Consider the following 13421-nt stretch of genomic DNA (forward strand, 5'->3'; position numbering starts at 1 on the left):
TTGATATTGACCTATAATGCTGAATAAGTTATATCCATTTCTTATTTCTCATTTAAGACAAAGTACTTAACTTAATTCAGATGAAATTTTTAAATGCTAATATGCTCATATCTGAAAGCAACATACTCAATGACATTTGATATTTCAAAGTCTTTCATTAAACAAAATTAATGTTATGTAATAATGTCTTAAACTATTTTGAACTGGCTGTTTCTTGCAACAAAACAATGCACAAGTCTAATCAATAAATTACCTCAAAGATGTTGTGAGAAGCATCCAATGGAGATTTTTTTGAGAGCAATGCCTCAGCTGATAGGATATATTGACCTGTGACTTTATAAGAAAATTGCCACAAGTATAACAAAGATTAGTTTTGTCATAGCTGTTTCAATTTGGCAGGCTTGTAGAGGTTGAAATAAATGCTAAAAGTGAAGAATGCTCCATCATTAAGTTAAATTTAGGAAAAAATACCTGATTTTCTTTATCAAGTTGAATTATTTTATTTTCCCACTTCTACAATTTATGTTTAAAATACATATTGCATGTATGTGAATTGCAGTTTTATAATTCATCTGAGCCAGCTTTAAATTTAATAAAAAGTTAAAATAAAATTAAAATATAAACAGTTTCATACAGTTCATACTTATTTCCACAACCCATCATCATTCAATGGATGCCTATGTCATATATGCCTGTGGCATGCCTACCATGTATAGTCCACTAGGGAGCTTTTCTATTGGATCAATCTGTCCTTCAGAGCCATCTCATCTAACAAGGTCTTTGAAACTAGATCAGCTTGCTCAAAGCCCCACCCAACCTGGCCTTAAACACCTACAGGGAGGGGACATCCACAACTTCTCTTGGCAACCTGTTCCAATACCTCACCACCCTCTGAGTAAAGAGCTTCTTCCTAATGTCTAATCGGAATCTACCCTTTTTTTTGGTTAAAGCCATTAGTCCTTGTGCTGTCACTCCACTCCCTGACAAGAGTCCCTCTACAGATTTCCTGTAAGTCCCCTTTAAGTACTGGGAGACTGCTATAAGGTCTCCCCTGAGCCTTCCCTTCTCCAGATTGAACAATCCCAACTCCCACTCCCTCAGCCTGGCTACAGGAGGTGTGCTCCAGACCTTTGATCATCATCATGGCTCTCCTCTGGACTCACTTCAACAGGTCTATGTCCTTCTTGTGCTCTGGGGGCCCCAGAGCTGAACGCAGTATTCCAGGTGGGGTCTCACAACAGCAGAGTAGAGGCCTCCCTCAACCTTCTGGCCATGCTGCATTTGATACAGCTGGCTTTCTGGGCTGAAGGCACACATTACCAGTTCATGTTGAGCTCCTCATCACCTAACCCCTCCCTCCCTCCCCCAACAAGTCCTTCTCCTCAGATCCAGATATACAGAATCTTTTGAAAGTGAACACTAGTTTAAATAGAAAACTTTTTTAAAAAATACAATGCATTTTATAGGGAAGGAATATTCAAGTCCTAAGAATGTTTCTAAAGAATATATATCATCACTTTGAATAAAAGCCAGGAAGTTATTTTCATTGCTTTCAAAAAGATCTTTCATTGTTTTTATGCTATATAAATATTTGGAAGGCATTTCCTGTACTAATGCCTCTCAATATTAAATTGAGCAAGTGCCCTTAACGCTGTAAATGATCACTTTCTTGTATTGACAAAAATAACTTTTTCTCTCAGAAAGAACACAATCTAACCACCACAGAAAGAGCTGCAGACAGCAGCTGAGAAGAGATGAAGTGAGGAGATTTAGTCTCTTTTCCCAGCTCTGGCATTAGCCAGCTGAGCTCGACAACGTTACTCTCTTCTCTGTGCTTTATTTTCCTCTGTAAAATAGGGATGAATTGCATGTGTCCATTGAATTTGAGTGACCCCTCCTTCCTTATCCTCAGCATGGCAAATTAATACAGAATCACCATACCACAATCTCCAAAATTTATTAGCCTGGAAAAGCACATATTTTTCCCTTACCAGTAGTAAGAATAATGCTTAGGTTATGAGCACAGGGAGTAATCTGAGAAAATCTTCACCACCACCTCTCTGCTCCTTTTTTTGCTCCCTTTAAGCACTCACTGGAAAACTGCTTATCTACTTTTGAAAGTGCTATTGAAAATATATTTTTCTCTCCATAAAGCTTTGGTTTAATATGTCTGTATGTATATTGTGATTTACACTCAAAAAAAAAAAAAAAAAAAAAAAACACCACACACACACAAAAATTCCTCTTTTTTTTCTGCATCACATACCACAGTTTCACAAAAGTAAATGTACATTTCACAGGCAAATTCCTATTGAAAACATGAATAAGGACATGAAGAGCCATTTCAAAATAACAGAGGTAAGCTCAAAAACCTTCTTCACACACAGTAATTTGGCCTCTTTACATGTGACTTAAAAAAAACAAACAAACAAAAAAACTAAAAGATCAAACTGATCTTTATAAATAATGTATACTTCATTTACACTCTCAATTTTGATGGGGTTTACTATGCTGGATTCCATTTACTATGCTGGATACATTACTGCTGGATACATAGCTGATGAATCCCTCTTCCCTCCATAAATGTCTTTCTGAACAGTTGCCCAGCATCTGTTGATAGACTCACACAGAAGTAGATCTTCACTCATAAACTGTTGTATCTTTAAGAAAATAATCACAAAGCACAAGACCAGCTCAGATTCACTCCAGTGATCTCTTCTTCAGTTTCAAAGGATCTGACCTCAACAATAGAAATATATAAGTTGACTACATTTTCTTTAGACTTCAGTATTTTGTGAAATCTGAAATAAACCACTTATAGTTTCCCATGGTAAAACAGGACAAATTGCTCCTGCCAAAATCCCTTAGATAACAAGAAGTACTTGTGTAAGGGATCACAACCAAAATTTTGCCTGAAGGCTCAACCGTGCAAAGCAAGAAGTCATGTGACTATTTTAAACTTGGGACACTTTATAATGGTAAATTTATAGATCATTTTATATCTTGGAGTGAGATTTTCAATTATAAGGGCTACAAGAGTAATTTTCATGCAGTCATGCAGAGGCATTGGGATACACATTAAAGCGCACTGAAGTGGCTACATTTGTCTTTCCCATGATTATTTTTTTCAATTATACAAATGCCATAAACCACTATTTAAAAAGTAATATTTGTTACACATCTTTCTTCATTTCCTTAGTTACTCCATTGGAAGAACATGCACTCAGATGTGCTAGTATGTTACTTATACAACAGAGCAATTTTTTGTCGAGTATTTGTTTTGCCAAATTATGTACATAGAGTTCAAATTCGTAGGTAAACATAGAATTTGTCAAATTACTTGACAAAACTTATCAAGGAGATGAAAATACACAGATGATTTGTTTTGTTTTTCCTGGAAAAAAAAAGAAATCTGTAAATCATTAAGTTCACTTAAATGCAGATTGAAAATAAAATCTGTAAAAAAAAAAAAAAGGTTGTCAACTGGTCAAACTAAAAAGGCAAAAATCAGTAATTAGTATAGACCATGTTACTATTATAGAACAGTACTGGTCAAACTCTCCATTGCTTATTCAGAATCCATTGATCAACAGATTTCTGGAGGACATAATATGCAAAAACTCTGTGCAGGTGTCCAGAGGTCTGTGCTAAGAAAATGAGATAGCACTAATTGATATTTACAAGATAATTTAAATAGCAAAATACAAAAAGAATAATGCTATATAAAATATGAAGGACAGAGCTCATCAATGTTGAAAGAATAAAGCAAAGGAAGTGGTTTGAAAGAATTCATGAAGCTTAGTTGTTGTTATAGTTATTCTCCATCTGTGCATATGCAAATATATATATAAATTAAAAAACCAAACTCAGAGGAAATTAAAATGAGACAAAAGTGCAAGGAAGTTGGACCAATAAGATAAAAAGAGGTATTTATAAAAATATTACATTTTTAATCAAACAACAGTGATCGTACAATACCCTCAGTTCATAGACTTTCCTACACAGAAAAGGGAACAACTTTGAATCTTTAATATGATTAGAAATAATAATTTTTGTGCAGTCCTGAAATTTGAAAACATGTATTGTCACAGAGACAAGTCTAGCATGTAAAATCTCATTTTCTAGACTACCTAGCGAGTGTATCATACAAGTAATTCTTAATCACTTAACAGCTATCATCAGACCTTCAAATGGTTAAAAACCATCAAAGTGCTGAAAGATGGTAATATAAATATTTTACAGACATTTCCCAGAACTGAGAAAAACCAAGCAGATTGAACTCTTTTTATACAGGTAAGAAAACAGTCGTGAAATTATGACAAACTACATTTGCAAAACATGTAAAGGCCCCAATGTAACAATCAAATTATAATCATTGTTTTGAAGTTCTTTGTATTGGAAATGTTGATGTATAATAACCAGTTCAATTTCCCTCAAATTTGGAGACAGCCTCATAAAGCAGTTCTTTCTGAATGTCCGTATTTAACAGTAACTTTCACAGTCAAATATCACACAAATATAACGTATACCATAAGTTAGCTTTTAATACTAACCTTGTAGAAGTTACTGCAAGCTGAAAAATGACAGAAGCGTGAAGCTAAGATACAAAGACTTGGTCATTAAATGACAAGTAGTTACTGGATAGATCTATACTTCCAGTTGGTTTGAGGTGTGGGTCAGAAGTTAGAGATCCCAAGCACAGCTGCTTTTAAAATATTATCAGACCTGGACTAGACACCACAGTTACAAACTAATCTTATTGCCCTAATTAATCTCACCTATAGCAGAGCTACTGCATAAAGAAATATGCTGACATGATATCAAAATGAGTCCCAGGAAAATATCACCATATAACTCTAACATGAATTCTATACTAACAAAAACACATTAAATAGCTAAAATTACTCTCAGACATTCAGAAATTGTGAACTCCAGAAGCTGCCTGATTAACAACAGACTACTCTTAAGTATAAGTGTGGTGGAGGCATTGATTAGCTGGTTACAGGGACAAAAAAAAAGAAGTCCTGTGCATGGTTAAAAAATAAATATATAGATCATTTAAAATCATTCCAAAACCACAAGAAAAAAAATTCTTGATGAGTAAAGTTGAAAGTGTTTCTTGGAATTTGAGTGTTCTTTTCTACTGTCTACAAACAGGTTTCTTAAAACATACAGAAATATGTGGGACTAGCACTTATGAATTTTCCCTAAATGCTTTTTAAAAGAGGGCATCTGGAAAGCTAATATTTAGTCATACATTTGCTTGCTCTACGGAAGGCAGTTCTGCATGAAAAGAAGAATCTTAAGGAGTTGATAACTACAGATGGTATAAAGGAGAATTTTTAATACTCAAGCATAGAAATAGGGATTAAGGCGGGAAAAAATGGAATTGCATCGTTTTTACCAAAAGGAGGCTATGTTTACACTTCACTAGTGAAGCAAAATCATTTTGAATAGCAAAAGTGTTTTCTGCAAGTCCCAACAGGTATCACTAGACTCCTTTCCTCTAGTTTATCCTTTTGGCTGTGTCAACATTACACTGAGGAAAAAACACATTCAGTACAGGAAACAGGTTTCGTGAGATTGATGTGAGGCTTTCATAATATTAATGCAGAGAAGTGGTATCAGAACAAAGCGAATTTAAGGGAATAGTCTAGCACATGCTCAGAGACAGATGAGTAAGACATCCTGGCAAAAAAAAAAAAAAAAAAAAAAAGACATTAACCTGATAGTATGTCTGAGAACAGACAAAAGCATTTGCCCCAAGGCAGAGGAAGGAGCATGAATGCAGAGGGAGATTGGCACAGCTAAAAGCTCAGCTCTTCATTGACCTCAATCACAGAAAAACAAGAGATAAGAACAAGGTCAATTTACTAAGAGTGGATCAAAAGAAGAGCAGCACTGAGTATGGATAAAATCAGCTAAGGCCAAAGCATTCATTAAAATGCAATTAATTATGGAGAAAGTCCCTCCTGGAGAACATTTCTGGGCAACTACAGGTGATGGGTGACAGTCAGCACGGTAAGTCATGCCTGACCAATCAGGGTGCTCTGGCAGCTAAGACAGCCAACACTATCCTGGGCTGTACTAACCTAGGTCCACATTTTTCTTGTGCAGCATCTTACTAATAACACAGCAGAAGCAGTTCTTGTTGCTGTGCAACTTTAACTCTAGGCAAGCTTTGAATTTCCTAGCATCATCTATGCATATCAAAGTAGTATTTCTAAATTCACACTTTGAGCCTTTTTCCTGATTTCTCTGCCTGTGTTCTGCTTTCTAATGTTGGATTTCAGTCATGAGTTCATTATTTAGCCATGATGGTCTTCTGTAAAAGATGCCTGATTTCCAAAGTATCAAGACGGAACATTGCTGCAGCTGGAAGAGATTGTTCTTGTTATAAATGAGGTCTCAACTCAATCTGAATTTTGTAATATAAAACAAATATTTCTAAAAGGTATAAAAGGCAAGTAAACAGCGCTGGGTGTGTGGGGAGTCTACGCTCCACCAACATGCACACACAAACATCAAACATTCTAAATATACAGAACATTGCTTTACCTACTAAACGCAAGTATGCTTATACATACTTACAACCAGGAAAGGTAATAAACAATCCTCTAAGTTCCATGACTTACTAAACTCGAGTACACCTATACATACATGTATGTACGATCAGAAAAGGTAACAAACAATCCTCCAAGTTCCACGACTCAACAGTCTCCATTTTCCGCTCCTTTTCTTGATTACATACAAGTCTCCATTTTCCATTCCTTTTAAACAATATGTCTCGCTTTAAGTTGTCAAGCAACTCGGTCTTCAGGCCTTATGTATCCTGTTCTTCCCGGATCGAAGAAAAGCATATCCATCTCCTTTTCAAGGCCAATAGGCCTGGGTCAAAAGGCACGTCCAGGTCAACAGGGGGCGTAACAGCAAACACCTTCGATGGCTGTAGCAGCAGAGGGGCCCATGGTGTAGTAATCGGATCAGTGAAGGAGCCTGCAGCTCCCTCACTGTCTGGCAAACCACACGTTTCTGACTGTGGTCCCACATGGCTCTTTAAGGCCTCAGAGACTGCTAGCCAGGTGCTGAGCAATCCCACTGCAACCTTGTCGTTTTTAGTTGCAGAGTCCCACACCTTGACCTCAATTTGGTCCCATATTTCAGGCTCATAAACTGTATGATTGTTAATGAGGAGAATAAGCTGTAGGGTTACCAGGACAGTCTTTGTTCCTAAGGACGTATGATTCCCCGTAATGCGCAACTGCTTACCAGCGAGAGGCAGTTGTGTGCACAGGTCCGCTTCTCTCAGCTTGAGCTTCTCTCCAGCTCCGGTGTGCCTGTTTCCAGCAACTTTCTGTACAAGCTTCTCTGAGCAGTTTGCTGAGTTTGGCCGAACCTCAAGGTTGCAGTGGGATTGCTCGGCACCAGGTGAGCAGTCTCTGAGGCCTTAAAGAGCCCTGTGGGACCACAGTCAGAAGCATGTGGTTTGCCAGATAGTGAGGGAGCTGCAGGCTCCTTTACTGATCCGATTGCTACGCCATGGGCCCCTCTGCTGCTACAGCCATCGAAGGCCTTTGCTGTTACACCCCCTGTTGACCTGGACGTGCCTTTTGACCCAGGCCTATTGGCCTTGAAAAGGAGATGGATATGCTTTTCTTCGATCCGGAAAGAACAGGATACATAAGGCCTGAAGAAAAGGAATGGGAAATGGAGACTGTTGTTAGTAATCAAGAAAAGGAATGGAAAATGGAGACTGTTAAGTCATGGAACTTAAAGGATTATGTTACCTTTTCAGATCGTGAATATGTATAGGCATACTCGATTTTAGTAAGTTATGGATCTTAAAGGATTGTTTGTTACCTTTCCTGATTGTACGTATATATAGGCATACTCGGGTTTAGTATGTAAAGCAATGTTCTGTATATTTAGAATGTTTGATGTTCATGTGTGCGTGTTGGTGGAGTGTAGACTCCCCACACACCCAGTGCTGTTTACTTGCCTTTTATACCTTTTATACCTTTTAGAAATATTTGTTTTATAAATATTACAAAATTCAGATTGAATTCAGACCTCATTTATAACACTGCATAACACTGACATTCTGACAAGTACTGTTCTGTTTCAAATCAGTTTAACACAGGACAAAGTTATGTGCTTTTGCTACAACTGTTAATGAAAAATACAAATTATATGTGAGTAAACAATCCCACTAAGCCTGCAGTTCTTTTCACTTTGCTGTTGAGGTTTTATTTTACTTTTCAAAGCAAATAAATTCTTCCTTCCCTCTGACGTTATAAAGCAACATTCCTTGAAGAACCTCAAATCTTTACTTCCCTGTTCAAGAATCTAATTTGGCCTCAGGGGGCAGATATCAGTAGAATTCTTCACAATAATTCTCATTCTGAATTACTAAATACAGAAAAAACTACTCTCTTAAATCCTGACTGCTAGTAATAAGATTATGCTTATTCTAGCTCTTATATTAATCAAGAACAAATATATTTGTAGTGTTGCATACTGACATTACAATACATTTTAAGTGTAATTCTGTCATGCCACATGGCTATGTTGATTTCCAACTTCATTAAATTCTATTATAATTGCTTTTATATTAAATATATATATATATATTCCTGCTTACTAGGAAATCTATAATCTTTGTCACTCAGAAATTTAGCTTTTCAATGATAAAGCAAATTGGTTGTGCTTCTGTTTTATTGATCAGATCTCAGCCTCAATCTCCCATTATAAAATTACTTGAAATAATTTGCAGCATCCAATTAGCAAAGAGTTGTGCTCTTAAGCGGAGACATTACTAAAAGGATTTGACATGAGACTAATGTAACTGCTAATAGAGAAATATGACCAAAAATATTTGCTATTAGTGTCAAAAGAATCATGAGATTCAAAGCTACATCCTTGGATGCCTATAAATCTGGTAGTCATATTTAATTTGTAGGATTTAAAAAAAAAATAAAGTTTTTATTCAGATTTGCTAATTTATCAAAATGCTTGTGTTTTGCAGAGACTGTTGAGGTTTGGAAAATTCTTAAATTCAGATAGACAGGCATACTTCAACAACTGTCTTGAGTTTTGACAGTTTTCTTATCCAGTCCCTTGCTGAGGATTTTCTTACTAAGTAAAGCAGCTTTCCAGTGCTTACTGTTCTATACAGCCCACTTCAGGTCTTTCAGGGCCAAAGGTCTGTTTCCTTTCACAATGAATGTCTAAGCTTTAGGATAGACATAGGTTATAGCTTTATAACCTTTATAGGTTATAGCTTTAGAATCAAAGCAATAACCATATTTCAATAAATATAAGAACTTGTGATGGGATCGTTGACAGTGAAAGTTTTGACATGGATCTCCTTATAACTTCTCTTAACATGACCACTCAAAAGAACAAAAGCTTTTTAAATAAAAATGACAGTTCAGTTAGGTATATGCAATATTTTGTCTCTTTTTGTAGAGGAATTCAAAGTCGTATAGGACCTATAACGCAAAAATAAGTTTCAGGAAACTGCATCTCATGAGTCATTCAACTTTTTAAACAAATTCCTCTTTACACTGTTAAAAATTTACCAAAAAAAAAAAAAAACAATCTGCAATTAAACCACTTCAGTCTCTACAGTTCCTCTTATTCCTAACCCTACCACTAGTTGTATGTGGGAAATGGGAAATAACTCCCAAAATTCAGCATGCCAAATGGGATTCTTTTATTCCAGCCTTCAACTTCTTAGGAATTTTCAAAATAACTACAGATAATCAAACTTTCTGATCCCCATTTCTCCCTACTCAAACCAAGCCACAACCTGACATGTATCTCTACACTTTGGAGTGAATATGGAGTGATTAGATACAGCAGCCTCCAGAGATGCCTCCCAACAAATCCCATGATCATAGAATCACAGAATCATAGAAACACAAGGTTGGAAAGACCTACAAGATCATCTAGTCTAACTGTCATCATATCACCAATACTACCCACTAAGCTACAAAATCATATCTCATAGCACCTTGCCCAGGCGCTTCTTGAACACCACAAGGGATGGTGACTCCACCACCTCCCTTGGGAGGCCGTTCCAGTGCCTGACCACTCTTTGAGAGAAAAAGATTTTCTTGATATCTAGTCTAAATCTCCCCAGGCACAACTTGTGGCCATTTCATTGAGTCCTATCATTAGTTTTCAGAGAGAAGAGGCTGACCCCTTCCTCATCACAACCTCCCTTCAAGAAGTTGTAGAGTGCAATGAGGTCTCCCCTGAACCTTCTCTTCTCCAGACTAAACAACCCCAGCTCCCTCAGCCACTCCTCATAAGACTTGTGCTCTAGACCCCTCACCAGTTTTGTTGCCCTTCTCTGGACACGCTCCAGGGCCTCCTGTAGTGAGGGGCCCAAAACTGAACACAGTACTTGAGGTGTGACCTCACCAAAGCTGAGTACAGTGGGATGATCACCTCCCTGCTCCTGCTGGCTATGCTATTTCTAATACAGGCCAGGATGCTGAGCACACTACCAGCTCATGTTCATACAAGCATCGATCACTCCCAAGTCCCTTTCCTCTTCACAGTCTTCTAGCCACTCCACCCCAAGCCTATAGTGCTGCATGGGGTTATTGTGTCCAAAATGCAGGACCCGTCACTTGGCCTTCTTGAACCTCACCCCATTCGCCTCTGCAGTCCAGCCTATCCAGATCCCTCTGAAAAGCCACCTTAGCCTCAGGCAGACTGACACTGCCTCCCAACTTGGTGTCATCTGCAAACTTTCTGAGGACGTACTCAATCCCCTCATCTAGGTAATCAAAAAAGATATTAAACAAGATAGGCCCCAGTACTGACCTCTGGGGGACACCACTTGTAATGAGACACCAGCTGAACTTAACTCCATTAACGACTACCCGCTGGGCATGGCCCTCCAGCCAGTTCTTTGCCCAAAGAGTATACCTGTCGAGGCCATGGGCAGACAGTTTCCCCAGGAGAATACTGTGGGAGACCATGTCAAAGGCTTTGCTGAAGTCTGAGTAGACTACATCAACAGCCTTTCCCTCATCTACCAGTCTGGTCACAAGATCATAGAAGGAGATGAGTTTGGACAAGCACAATCTGCCTTTTGTGAACTGATGTTGGCTGGGCCTGATCCCCTGGATGCCACACAAGTGCTGTGTGATCTCACCAAAGATGATTTGCTCCATAACTTTCCCTGGAACCGAAGCCAGGCTGACAGGCCTTTAATTCCCTGGGTCCTCCTTATGGCTCTTCTCGTAGATGGGAATCATATCAGCAAGCCTCCAATACTCTGGGACCTCTCCAGATAACCAGAAACCCTGATTCTGGGATTTACATGTACACAGGTATTCAGGTCTCCATAGAAGGAATCAATATTATGGCAGTATACAATTGCCAGCCCTTTGTTTATTTATTTATTTTTGGATTCTGTAAAATGAGACTTCACTTCCTTCCTTCCTTAACTTGCAACTAAAACCAAAAAGAAGCCCCTCTCAGACAACACATCTTTCCAGCATGGGGGCCTTCCTCACTGGCCCTCACACAGTAATTTTAGCCACAGTACCCCAAGCTACACTCTGTCCACCCTGTGGCTTTTTCAGTTACTTTTGGTACAAATAATGAAGTAGGCAGCTCCTTATTATATGTGAGAAGGTATCTATCCCTGGGCAGCTGTGCAGAGCAAATTGTCCTGCATTACTTGTTAGTAGCATTGCTGGGGGAGATTCACCACAGCCATCCTTGCCATGCTGAGTAGGTATCTAAGCCACTGTGCCAAACATGGCTCAGCCTGTCAGAAAGGATTACAAGAGGTACACCAGCAAACAGTTTTGTCAAACACTTCCTCTGTGGCCCTCTCTTCCAAGCTCCCATTTTGGAACCCCAAAGACAGCAGCCCATGAAACAGCATGTGCCTGCTCTGCAGCCTGCTCAGCTCTAGCAGTTGTGTCAGCTGCTTATTCTCCATGAGGAGAACTTGCACCATCTACCTGCACATATCGCCCTAAGCTGTTTTTTAAGAGGAAAGTTTGAGAGCATTTTCAGAGGATAGATCTTAAACTAGAAACCTTTAGCTCGCAAGGAAAGCCACTCTATTCATAGTGCCAGGCCTAGGCAGGAGGAATTCCAGCCATAACACCTAAAAGCCCTATCACTGCCTTCCACTCCATGGCCCAATGCAGAATGGTGGTCCCTTCTAAGAAGGGCACTCTTCCCCCCAGCCCTGTATGTAGCAGCTCCTGCTGCAACCTGCATAGGCAGTGCCTGCCCACCTGGCAGCTTTCTTAGCTTCCCCAAGGGGAAAGAATTACCTTGACAGTAGCTAACTCCCTGAGAGTTAGCTACATTTTTTTTGAGACAGGAGCCAACTTTACAGGAATACACAAACCTAGTCAGCCTGGCACATGGCAGGAATTTTCAGGTTTCCCAGGAGCCACTCAGCCAGCTCCAGGTGCTTTCCTTTGGCACGGAAAGATCATCTCATTCCTCCTACAGTGAAGGCTTCAAGGTAGCATGAGGAAAAAGTAGAACTCAAAAGCATCAACACCTGTAGTTTGCCAAGTACCAGAAAAGTGAAGTTTACAAATAATGACAGCAGATTCCATTGTCTCCCTATCTTCCAGGTAGTATTTGGGGTTGCATACAGCAGGGAAACAAAAGCCTCAACAGCCTAATATTTCACTGGGTCCAGAGGGGTAAAATGCAGAGATAGCATTAGCAACTCACATTTCCTCTTTGGAGAGTTGCAGAAGTCTAGGTATTAGTGGTACCTATGCTTACCAGCAAGTTTGAAGTACCTTTTAACTTATATTTAGCTTAGGGATGTGCTTTGGGGAAAGGAAGAGGCCAAAAAGTCCCAATTCTTGCAGTGTTCAGCAATAAAATTACAAGGTTGGTTTCAACAGTAATCACATCCCTCTTACCTCCATGCAGTGTCTGATGAGAACTGAAAATTTGTCTTCAAATCAGCTACAGCTTAATAAAGGACACCCTGCAGAACCTGAGCCACCATGATATACCCTTTTATTTTCTTTGCAAGAATGTGAGCAAGGGCAGCTACTCATATTCACATGCTGTTCATCAACTAAAATGTCAAATCTCTGACAAAACAAGTTTCTAAAACACAGGTTAATTTAATCCTTTTAAGTAGCCAAAAGACACTGATTTATATACTTACTCTTTTGTACATAACTATAGGAACAGATACACCTATTCTGCAGTTTTATTTATGTTCACCTAAACAAAGGTTTGTACCTGTGCCCAGTAGGTAAACCCTCCTACTCAGTGGATTATCTATTCAGGCATTATTATAAGCTGCCTTTACCTGCACGTGTTATCACCTTGATAATGTGTAAACTATACAACATATCATCCCAAGTAGTAGTTATAAAGGAAGGGTCACAATCTGATGGCCAACCAGC

This window comes from Aythya ferina (assembly GCF_964211825.1).
Source record: "Aythya ferina genome assembly, chromosome: 1".
In the NCBI taxonomy this organism is placed as follows: Eukaryota; Metazoa; Chordata; class Aves; order Anseriformes; family Anatidae; genus Aythya; species Aythya ferina.